The sequence below is a fragment of the Bactrocera neohumeralis genome, chromosome 2, assembly GCF_024586455.1.
Source record: "Bactrocera neohumeralis isolate Rockhampton chromosome 2, APGP_CSIRO_Bneo_wtdbg2-racon-allhic-juicebox.fasta_v2, whole genome shotgun sequence".
Taxonomy (NCBI): Eukaryota; Metazoa; Arthropoda; class Insecta; order Diptera; family Tephritidae; genus Bactrocera; species Bactrocera neohumeralis.
This window is the reverse complement of record NC_065919.1, coordinates 91,575,344-91,588,432: the sequence shown is the minus strand read 5'-3', so window position 1 is coordinate 91,588,432 and position 13,089 is coordinate 91,575,344. Positions and strand designations below refer to the sequence as shown.

The 13,089-nt window shown below is 38.5% G+C and overlaps 1 protein-coding gene across 3 annotated transcripts in view; it reads left to right on the top strand.

Annotated features, from left to right (window-relative positions):
• LOC126752400 (octopamine receptor beta-2R) overlaps positions 1-13,089 on the top strand; it is a 138,888-nt gene that overhangs the window by 102,285 nt on the left and 23,514 nt on the right. The gene's annotated exons all lie outside the window — the stretch shown is intronic.

The following is a 13,089-nucleotide window of genomic DNA, read 5'->3' as shown; positions in this document are numbered from 1 at the left end:
TTCGTTTATTACAATGTATTGAAATAAATTGTTTCGAATCAGAACACCTAGCCTCAAAACACTCAAGTTTTGTCTAGCAAAAATACTTATTTTCTTATTTACATTCCCTTAACACCATCTAAATCCCGGAATTCCGGTGCGACCTCAATCTACTTTCAATCGCTTTTGGTAATTATTCTTATAGAATATTACGAAAATAAAAATGGCAAATAAATGCAAAAAGTTTGAATTTAAATCTCTCAAATTGTCAAGTGCCCTTCAAAAAAGGCGAAACTGATTTGCTTGCACAGTTAATTTCGGCACGAGAAAAACTCTAGGCACTTGCGTTGTAGCCAAATAGGGGCTTAACTGACAGAAGGGGGGAAATCAACGCAAAAGTTACGGCAATAAAAGAGCACAAAATGGACAACAACACGCCATTAAAAATTCTAATAATGGCGAGGTCGTTAAAATAACAAAAACAAGTGAATGAAGTTCAAACCCTGAAGAGTGCCAGCAATTTACAAGCTTCTCAAAATGTCAAGGAAGAAGAAATACGAACATTAAATTCGTACTTACATTAAAACAAAACCTCCAACTCGGTACGTGGCCACCGGACTTATGAGTGCGTATGTATTTGTAGAATGTACATTTCGCCACACGGCTCTCTCTGTGCGGTTTGATGATATGTGCACTGCCCATACGTACATACACTTGAGTGTTTCATTAAGAGAGTGTGTGCGTGCGAAAATTGCAGGCTTACCTCTTAAATGCTTTGACCTATTGTGCTTGAAAGGTTAACCTGTTAGTGAAAACATTTGCTTCGTCGCAGACACTGCGGCACTGGAGCGTACGAATAGCGACGTAAATACTTCAGCTCGACTGAGTCAAAAGTCAAAAGTTTCACACGTCCAACCCAAATCAATCCAGCTGGCATGCACGTGCGGTGCACACACTCTCAAATTTCATATCATACTTCCACACCAATACATATACACTTCCAATGCCGTTTTCTTATTTTCTCATGGCTCAAGAACGGCTGCACCGATTTCATTTTTAATTTTGGTTAAGTAACATAGATGAGCTTCTCATTGCCTAACGCAATACATGAATGAATATGAATATATGAATTACTTATTTGTAGAAATTGTGTGTGGGAGTCTTATAAGAACGACTGTTGCTGACAAAGGCCTCTCTAGCATGGGCGGCCACATAAAAGCGTTACTTACCCGATCACAAAACGAGCGTGCGGATTTTCAAGCGGATTACTGCAAAAATAATTAGCTATTTGTAGCAGCAGAAGTAAAAGGCGCTTAAGGAGCGAAAAGTCTTAAAATTATTGAAACTTTTTGTAGTCAATTATATGGGTCTTATCATACGAAAAATGGTCAGACCGAAACCTTTGTGTGTTGTTATTTCATGTCTTTTTTAGTTTTTACTGAATTAACTCATGTGTTTTACGGGATTATCAATAACGAGAGCTTTTCATAAATTGAGTGATTATTAGCGGAGAAGTTAAAGAAAAAGTATTAATTAGCCGCAAATAAATATTGAAATAAGAATAAGTGTTCAATACATTCCAGCCAACACAAAATTAGACTCAAATGATACTCATATATTGTGGATTTCCGCTTCCGTCCATTTGACACCCACAGCTACTTGGCCACACGCCTTGCTTAGGTGCGGTCCGTTTTGCTAATCCCCAAGCTGTCAAGTATGCCCATTTGTTTGTATTGTTTTCTTATGTGCTCTGATGTACACAAGAATAAAGAGAATTGCAATTGCTCGACAACGAAGATTATTTCCCTTGAAACTTGCTCTTAAAGCAAAATGGTTTATCTACTTTAAAGCCGCTATAATTGCACATAAATGTCTTGCGTTTGTCAAAAGTGTTTCTTCTCTTTCTTATGTCACTTTTAATTTAGAAGCGATGTATCTACTACACTGCTGGGAAAAGCTCATTGCGGCTGAGGCAAAGCACGAAGAATGAAATTATTAGATTTAAAAACACTCACACACTTGAATATTTCTTAGCCCAAAAAACCCTTAATTATAACAAAAATTACATACATAATATTATATTAAAGAATTGAGTTTAGGCACAACACCAATATTAGCAGTCGTCTCATGTTCAATAACAGCGTGAGTTAAGTAAACGCTTCCTTCATTAACTTTGTCATTAGTTTACACGAATTTCCGATTTTCCCGCAAAAAACTTCCAATCAACGAGCCCCCACATCCCTCCTAAAGCCCTTGAATTTTTGTTGTTGTTTCGAACAATCTGTTTTTTCGCCTAATCCGACTGAAGATGATTTTAATTTAGGGTAGACTATTGATTACGTAGGTATGTAACCATATGTGCGTATGTTTGTCTATTTGTGAAATGAATCGTTGTTTGTTATTGCTTCGCTTAGTTGCTTGTGTCCTGTCAATTCTCGCTACTTTGTGTCCATCTCGCTTAAGTACCGTCTGCCTTCATGGTGTGGCTCTCTTAGTGTTGCCCCAGCATTGATTTAATCAATTACATTAACGCTTGTTATTTGATTTATCTATTGATTTCCCAAGAAAGACAAAGCGTCAAACCAACACATGGAACTTTTCGTTGATTTGGAAGGGTAATGTAAACCTGTGCGTGGGCGTGCCTGGTCACTTTAAAGACTTGATATAAAATTTTGAAGTGCCATTGAAGTTTTCTGAATCTGATATTTGAAAAAAAAAATATAAATAATAATAAAAAATAGTATTTCTTAAGACACTATCTCAACCAAAAGTAACTGGTTAACGGAAAGCCCAAAGCAAAGTTTTAGATCAGCGCACCCACCTAATAATTTTCAGCAAAATTTTAGTAGTAACTTAATATAAGCAAACATCCCTCTGAGTGCGATACAATCTACGACTACTAAAGATACAAACATTAACCTTCTTCTGCCGCTGATTCTTCAATTCTCATGTCTGAGCAGAGCCTTAACGGTGCACCGCATTCCAGTTCACTTGTCACCAGTGGCATAGTTGATCCATTAAAGCTTATCTAACAACAACCGCTGTCAGAATTTTTGTATGTATGTATATATATATATATATATAAGTATAAATATTTTAGCAGCCCTGTAGGAAATGAACAGAAGAAAACAATTTAGAAGATACGTGAAGTATATCGTTAGGGCTAACTCATAATATTGCTTTTTAAGGACAAGAAAATCGGGAAAATCTAATAATGTTAATGTTTCTATGGCACACAGTAACTAACTGTACCTCATTTATGTATATATGTATGTATATGTAAGCACATAAATCTAGTACCCATGTATTTACAAGAAATCTTAAAAATGTTTCGCAAAATATCAATTAGAAAGTACCACTCATAAGAAAAACGAAGGAACATCCGAACCGAAAATGAAATCCTAGTTGAGTTAGCACCCGCTTTTTATGATTATAGTTGAATATTCCAGTAGGGAACAAAGGGAAAAAATTGTTTATATAAAAGTTTTTGGTTCAGAACCTTACACCCGCCGTCATCGTGTTGTACCCCTAAGCATGCGAGCTTTCCAACCAACATTATACACACATATTTTATATTCGGAAAATCTTTCCTTCTTGAAGCGTCGCAGTCTTTGGCCTCATTGGGTTATCCAGTTAACCAGACCGCATAGTTTCACACGCACAGCGAGAACAATGAGCTGTCTAAAGCACACATGCACACACACGCTGCCATGTATGTCTACAATATACAGGAAAAGCACACTAAATAAATAAAGTTATAGCCAGAGAAGACAATAAATGCTTATTAAGCAATTTCCATTTATACCAGCACCCCCTCCGACCATTCCAGCAGCCGACATGACTAAAGCGCTCAAGCGCGAGCTCCTAGAAGCTTATGAGCAGATGTGGGTTCTAGCATTCACTCATGCCTACATGTTTATATGCTTTCATATTTGCTTACTAGGGTGGTACGGTGCGCGGGTATACATTTCTTAGAAACCCAAGTAGTTCTTTACCTCCTCCAAGTTTTGCCGCAATAGCGGTTCTTTCATTCTAATCCATGCATTGCCCACCTTTCTCACAAATCTTAAAGGCAGACAAGCCAATAATGAGAACTCAGGGCTTAGCTGGCTTTATTAGCCGTAAGTTATGGGACTGAGCCCATATAGGAACCACCCTGATGGAGAGGCTTTTCCTCGTAGAAGACGTGTTCAAATTGAGTGTGTGTGTGTGTGTGCGTGTGTGACATTTTATAGTTGCGCCTGAAATGCGAAGGAGCGAACAAATAATGGCTGATATTACAAATTACAACAGACTTTGCTGGGCGGCTGGGCGACAACTGATTTTTATACCCACGTTTGCACAGCGAAGGCACAGTGAAGTGAAGAGAGTAGTTAAGTAGGTGTTAACGGGTGACTCGCTGTGAATCGGCTCTTGACAAGCGCACACAATATTGCTTGGCATTCCAGCAGTCAGACAGCCAAAGTCTTTGTCAATCGAATGATGTGAGCTTTTCGGCTTGTGTCAGCCTTTCACTTTCATTTTAGTTCCGCGAAGGCGTGGCAGCGAACGTGTCACTACTTGATTTGGGCAATTCTGTCGCTGACTGATAATAGAAACTACACCTCATACACATATTATATCGGTATATGTACAAGAATATCATTTCGGTTTTTATACCGTTTTAATATTTTAAAAATCTTATTTCACATTTAAAGTTTTTGAGAGAACAGACAGATAAGAAATGAGTAGGAGTAGTCTCTACTTTTAAACATACGAAATTCTAAGGCGCAATCGCGTATATTTCTGCCAGTCTATAAATCAAATAAATAAATTTTCAAATAAAACCATCCAGATTCATCAAGATAAAATTAATTTCTTGATAATTATGTCGTTGTTAGGTTTTTTCTCGTACTTCCATAGACCCCACTTACCTCCTCCCTATGTCCCGAAGTTTTCAGCTTTTAGCTCATTTTAGCATTTCAATTTCAAAATTTGTTATTGCTACACATCTCTCTTAAGCCTATTGCTGGTTCTTTCATTTTATCATTTTCAGTACTCATAAATCCACAGCTTTGTTAAAGCAATAAAGATGCCGTTCGTACCATCTGTCGCCCTGCGAGTAATCCCTCATTCACGACTCGTGTCCTTGTTTTATTAGTTAAAATTCTGCTTCCAAGTACAGCAATTGATAAATATTTTCCTTCTCTTATTGCAGTAATATATAACTGATCTGTACTCGTATAGGTATGTGTGTATGTACCAGAAGATGATATATTCATTTAAGTGTTCAAGTTGGGCTCAACTTTATGTGTTAAATTTTTATTAACAATCTTGCACAATTTTGTACCATCCCTTTCCCTTTCAATGCTCGTATTTGTATTGTGCTCGTTTTATGGGCGCGGCAATAAAATTTAATATGCACCGAGATTTCACTGCTCAGCGGTCGGCTTTGTGTTTCTTTGCTGGTTGATGTCATCACAAGGTAAATGCAGAAAAACTCATAGAAAAGTATTAAAAGCACTGTGCGAATGTCTGTTGACAATGAGACAGAAAAATAATTTATTGAAGTGATGGAATTGATGAGTAACTTTTGCCTACAAAGTGGAGATTTAGTCATTTTAAAAAAGGAACACGAAATTTAAATGAATCCCCCGCCTTCGCACTACTAGATTAATTTAATTAAAGTTTATACTAAAATACAATTTTGAAAATGAATTCCACGAAACCAAAGAAAAGTCATGTATAAAGCTCATAAGACTCAAGGTCATTGGGCCCGAGTACTTTCTGAATAAACTAGGAGAAACAACTACTAAACTACTTAAGTCATATTTGAGAAACAGACAAATGCCAAGGCAAACAAAATAAAAATAAGTTTATCTCATGGTACCTCTCCGAAGCCAAGCCACATTCATACGCTAAACAGTAATATTTGGTTTCACCTGGACCCCACCGTCAGACAGAAGTTCCATTATATCCAAACTAAATGCAAGGAGAGAAAAAGTTGTCATGCTGATTTATTGTGAAACTTGCAACTCTTGCAATCCAGAAATCACACACTGGAAGCATTCCGGATTATTTCTTTCTAAGCATTCATATATAGCCCTCCCCACTCTTTTTTTGGCTTACACTTACACACATGTGCATGCGAACTCATATCAGCTGTTGTTGTTTTTTCAACTGGTTGGCGAGTCACGTGCAGTCGAATTGGCCTTGTTGCAGTATATGGAGCTACCTGCACACCACGCACTCACTGGAAGCAATAGCAATAAAACCAACGAATATCTGCGTGTACGTGTGTGCACAAATGTAAACGGTAAAATTCGAAAATTCGCATCAAATTGCGAAGTCAAATAGCGGGGTGCAACAAATTGTCTATCATTTTGCGCATCAATCATTTTTATGTGGCTGCGCAAAAAATTGCTGCAGAAGAAATTTACGACGCCGACATAAAACTCAAACCTGTAGATTCGCATTACGCGTTGTGCAAGTGAGAACATCCTTTTTACTGCACAAATATTCCTGTAATGCACACACATATTCATATACAGACATACGCAAGAGCGCCAAGCGTTGGATGCCACAAGAAAGTTCGCTCTGCGTATTTAACCACAAAAAACGCAGTAAATGTCGAACTCATGCAAACTTCATGGTTCGGTTCCGCACTATTTGCATTTCAAGCGAAAGTTTCCCGCGAAAAAAATCAACAAAACCGGCTCCATACGTGCCGTTAATCCGTTGGATTGTTTGCAATTGTGGAAGCCGGTAAACAACTGCAGAGCTTGACTTTGCGCTCATTACTCTGTTGGAATCAACTCTCCTATTTTCTTTTCAAGTCGCCGGGGCGTATACGCAACATGAATTCATTGAAATGCAATGTGTTAGGCGAGTTTAATCAAAGGAAAACACCAACAGGTAGGTTGTGATTTGGAAAAAGGGGTGATGGGAACCTCGTTGCACACTTTCAATATTATGGCGCTTATATTTATCGCTTAACTTATACAAAAATTAGAGACGTAGAAAACTAGAAAAGAAACTACTGTGTTACTGCTGTGTCTTTCTTATGCTAATATCTTAGGGTAAGTCGTTGGCCATAATATTTTTTTTTGCAAATAAAAATACATTTAGAGGATTTTTTTATTTTAAAGTCACTGCGATTCAATTAAAATTTGTAGTACTATTAGCTTAATTGACTATTTAATTGCACTTAATTGGAATCCTTCGCAATCAAACCAAGAAAGCAACACTCAAAGAAGGTATTTCCCTACATCACCGCAAGCACTACCGTCGGTCGCATATACGAATGGTTGCCTGCTGGGGGTCGGGGTTAATCTTGTTATCCACAAATTGCCCGTATTCGCTCACGAACAAACGCAGATGCATACAACGCAACTCGGTGAGCGTATGTGTGTGTGTCCAATGTGTTGCGGATTAAATTTGCGTGTGTGTGTGGGCAGAGGCCAATGTGGATAATTGTTTGTATTTCAATTAACATTTCGCATGTAGGCAAACAATGATAATAAACACAACAACAGCAACAAGCGCATTCAACGCATGCAACGCAATAGCAAAGCAAAGCGCACAGCACCAACAATAACAACAATACAGGTGGAAACGTCCATTGTTCACTGCAGCCAGTTGAGAAGAATCGAAATCAATTCAACGCAGGCTTTAAATTAACTAAAACAATTGGGCCGATAAACTGTGGCAGCACTAACATACGCCCCCAACTCCCCATTTCACCATGGCCCAAATCGGCATTTTAACACTGAGAAGAGTTGCATGACTTCCAGCTGTGCTGTAATACAAGTGAAAGGGAGTCACACATGAAAGGCCAATTCAACCGCAAAAAAGTTGTGTCAGAAAGCTTTATACTTAATTTCATCTAAGACCGCAGTAAATTCAAACCCGCAATTTGCGCATACAATTCTTCTTAAGATAAGCTGTCGGCCGAAAGATAGGAAACAGATGCACTGATAAGACTCTTTGACTAAGTGCTCTTTGAGGCCATTCTATCGACAACTCCGGCCTTCTGGGCGGCCAGCTCGCTCCCTCTTTGATGCAACTGTAAATGCAATAGAGCAGGAAATAGAAAAAATTGTTAAAATAAATATGCTGGCAGCGCCTAAAACTATGCTTTGTACAGAATATCTCAAGCATAGAGTGAATATTTGCCATGCATACAAGAAAACAAACAAATACTCGACTGCCAGCAGGCAGAACATAAGGCATTGAAATATTTCAGAATAAATCCCGATCACAAGCAACTAGAATTTATCAGAAATCTGTGAGTTTTCAATGGCCGAGAAATGTTTGTGTTTCATAATACTTTTCGAGCAAATCAATTAAATGGAATATTGTGTCAAACAGAGAGCTGAGTATATAGTTTATTTTCATTTGGCAATATTTGGATTTTAAAGCAAATTACTTGTTAAAAGCTCGCATAATGTTTATCTTTTAGTCTCGATAAATTTCAAATATGCATTATGTATGCAAATATTAAGGCAAGTGTGGACAGTAACCATCCATCACTCAATTAACATACACACACATACATACACATACATATTCACATGCGTGAATGTGTATTTTAATGAAATGCAAACATTTTCAGCGCGCAAAATTTTAACAAGTAATGAGGCCACTCGAAATTGGCAAACTGCTCGAAAATGACTTGCCATAACAACCAAAAGGAAGCCGATCGCATTTGCAGCTGAAATTCGCTAATCAATGGCACGGCTGTGCTTACAAGCGTTTTTATTCGAAACATCTTCATCCCTGTGGGATATACTCTTAAGTGTATTGAGAAGCATGACTCTCAGAGTTGCATAGTAGCTTCTAACGTCATGGAAAATTTATAGATGCTCGAAAGAATGATCTCATAATGTTGTCTTGATCAAGAGGATGTTGGGAGAATAATCAAGTAATTTACTGCACCTCCAGATGAAACAAGTAACTCGCAATAGTACATATTTGAGAAAATTATAGACCGTTTTCCCGCGGTGTTTAGGTAGAGTGATACTTCCGCTTCGCCCCATATGGAAATTCTTCTAAAAACGGCAATAAGAACATGCGTAATAAAAATTGCAAGAAGAATACAAAGCATTTCACGTTAAAGATATGCGTTGCTCTGCAAAAACGTCAGAAGAAAACGAAAACCCATCCAAGCACGCACCAACACACTCCAACATCTTCTTGTCATCCATACATACAAGTTCATGTTTGCCATTAGTAGCAGGTGGGCGTGTCCTTGAGTAAGCTCGCATTCGGGCAATATATGAAATATATATAATATTTATGTTGACAAAGAATGCATATTTCATCTGCGAAGAAGCGGAACATCGTTGAACACTTTCACAAAGTGGCATTTTTGAAATTCGCATTTTCACACAGTACAACAAAAAGCCAAGCAAAACGCGCCAATTTAAAATAAGAATTGTGGAAGATAAATTATCCCACTCTCACACGCACACACACACTCGCACACATTTCGAGCAATGCCATTGACAATGGCAACAACGAGTGCCAACGGTGAGTAGCTGCGTCAGCGCCGCCGCGCGCCCCTACCCTCACGTACATACGCGCATCACGCCGCTTCCTTGGCAGCTGCCAAATTGCCGCTCGCCTGGCATTGCACTTGAACGCACGCAAGGCTATTTGCATTGCAATTCGACGGTTTATCCACTTTTACCTCAATATTGACACTTGCACACCCAAACATACGCACGGCTTTCTGTGTTTGTATGTATTCTGCTGTGCAAACACATGCACGTTTGTATGTTTCTATATTCACATGAGATAATGCATTTTAGATGTGTCTTTCATCTTAAACTTGAAATAGCAAACTCGGATATTGATACACAGTTCTCTTAGCGAGGAGCGTGTGTATCAATAAAAATAATTATTATTATGAATCTGGATTTGATTCAACCACTTATGACGTTTGCACAGAAAATGTGAAGAAAAAAGCCAAATATGGACACTTCTCTTTGGCTTTGCAGTAAAATTTAGAACGGAATCGCCTACTGAAGAAGCTCAGCTACTAGGGCGCCGATATTCAGCAAAACCCTTTGCTCTCTACTCAAAACATTTCGAAAAATATTGTCATTTCAAAATTGAGAACTCAGTTTCCTTTTTCAAAGATGGAAGAAAAAGCATGTCATAAGCCAGGCTTGAGGATACTGAGATGTAAAGCGAACCCTGTTCACGTGCAATAACATCCTGGATTCAACGAACCAGACTAGCCTGGTTTCTAAACTCTTGACTTTATTCATACCTCAAATGATGATGCCGATACTTTCAGACTTCAAACTAAAAGTATTACAGCGTTGCCGTTCCTCATACAATTTTCATAAATTGTAATAATTACAAAAAAAATAAAATATTTAAGCGCTTGTGTACTTGAATAAAAGCGAGAATGACAAAAATATACCACAAATGAATGTACGTATGTACGTGTGAAAGGTTTTGCGTTAAACGAATTTTTACTTTGTCATAAAATTAAATGCAAGAACACTCAATTTACATCACACCCAAACTGCAGTCATTAGTAAGCAATTTACACTGATGAGGCCAAAATTAATCGCCCTGGATCGTGGCCAAATTTTGGGGTCTAGCTTCAGGCGAATGAAAACCAAAACTGAGCAAAGAGGAAAGGGAACAAACAGAGTTCCGAAACACTTCGCACTTCGAACTAATCTTAAGCATCGATAGTGGAGGGTTCACTGTGGGAACATTTACGTAAACAAATAGATTTGTGCCAATAGATTTGTATATGTTTTACTTCTGGATATTTCACCCAAATTCAAATATCAAAATTCGTTGCTGAACAGGCACTCTGTAAACGTTTGCTTCATTCTTTCGTTTTCTTTTAGATTTCGCATTTATTGGCCAGCAGCAGTTGGTCCAACAGACTCACACATTCAAACCATTAGCGTAGTGTTTTTATAAAAAGTTGCATGGTTGTATTTATGTGACTTATAAAATAATTAATAATATAATTTATTAATAGCATTTTCTGAACGGTTCTCTTTCTCTCTCTTCCCTTCTTTTTCATCTAGTACGCCAACGCCTTGGACGGCTGCCAAGAATCAAGTATAATATTAGCGACTGCTATGCTCTGCTGTGCTATGTGCTATGCTATGCTACGAATGGCCAAATGCTTAATTACGATGCCAATGCCGATGATAATGGCGATGAGAGGAGGAAAACCAAGTGAAAGAGAAGGAAAAAGCAGTGGTCGCAGGGAGGTATTACAATTATTGGACAAGCGTGCTGACATACACATATACATATCTATGTATGTAATGGCATGTAGCAATGACAAAAGTAGCAGCAACAACAACCACCGCTAATAATATTACAAGACGAAATAACGGACACTTAAAGCATCAACCGCAGAGAACTATCCAAGCCCAACAACTGGCGCATGAACGAAACGTTTCCCAATTTCTTTATTCCGCTTTTGCATGCGTCCATATGTTTATGGATAAGTGTGCAAATGTGCGTGTGTTTACCTGTAATACCATTTCATTAGCGCGGAGGCCCCGCAGAGGAGAATTTGGGTTTTGTTTTCGTCGTTGTGTGCGTTCGTGCGGCAATTTCGATGGCCACTTGGCTTTGAGAATCATTTCACGGTGACAGAGTCCTTTAATTACCAAGTTATATTTGCTGACCGGGGAAGAACGCGCGTGCAGTCGAGCAGCGCGGATGGTGAAGTTGGGATGGAGGAACGTGAACACTCACACACACTCACTCATACACACCTTCAATCTGTCCACCGCTGGATGACAGAACTGTGGCACTTAAGGTCAACATTTTCATAATCGAGCTTAAGCAAAATTCATCCATTTAAATTCATAAATCAAACGAATGCAAGAGAAATGATGTGAAACTTGGTGCAGCGCTGCGGGCGGCGGCGCTTTTTCCTTTAATTAGTGAGCCAACGAAACAATATTATTTTTGAGCAAATGGCAAATGATTGAAGTGTCACTTAAGTGGCGACATGAACACACACCACATGTACATTCATACATACACGCCTAGAACACACACAGCGCATTATATATATATATATATATATATGTATGTATGTGTGTATGTGGGTGCTGCTGTGTGTACATTTGATGGACTCGCATAGAAATAAACAAATATCAGAGCGTGGAAAACCGTTATATCAAAATATTATCAAATGTAAATGATTGTATGTATGATGTGGATGTGTGTGTATGTGTAGAAATAGCTCGGAAACGCTCCGACAGAAACGTGTGAGTTTATAAAAAAGAAAATAGCAAAGCGCGACATGGCATTCTGACACTCCGCCAGTCGGCGGTGCCCAAACCGACAAACGCTTTTAACCGCGTATACGCTGTCCCACGCCGGGAGCCTCGTTTGACGCATCGACGCGTTCGTGTGGCGAAGTGCTGTCAGCTGCCAGGCAAGTGCCAGGGCATGAATATGATTTGCGCATCTGCCCAGAATAAATCAATGCACAGTCGAACAGGGTGCTGCTGGTGATACTTTTGAAAGTCAATTATATCTGCATAGAGATCTTTTCAAAATCGTGCTATTGTCGAGGCGCGATCTCCTTTAGGTACTGTTTGAGTGCTTTTGATTTATTAGGCTTAATATTAGTTACAAAGATTTCAAAACAAAGCTTCCTTTAATAATGTTTGAAACTGTTAAATTATTTTTGGGTGAGTTACTCTCACCGAAATGATAGTTTTTTTTATAGTAGTACGAAGCATCGAAATCCGGAGTACGGATCTTAAATCCGCTAAACCTAACCTACTGTCATCTCAAGACTCTCCGATGAAACCACCAGATAAGATATTACTTCGTAGGCGTGACAAGACATTTTACATCTCCTCTATAGCACGGACGGACTGACGCCTAGTCTGCTGCAGCGGCCTTAGAAATGAGGGTATCCATTCGCTTCTATTTTTATATTTTCTTCAGTATTTCTACATATTCTTCTGGACAGCATACTGATTTCATCTGATTGACTTCATATTAGATATTTCGGGTATCCGAATGGCGTCTTATAAATTATATCTCTTGGTTGTCCATTCAGATACCTAAATATCTTACCTTTAAAGATGAGTACGTAGTCTTCCAAAGAAAATGTCACCC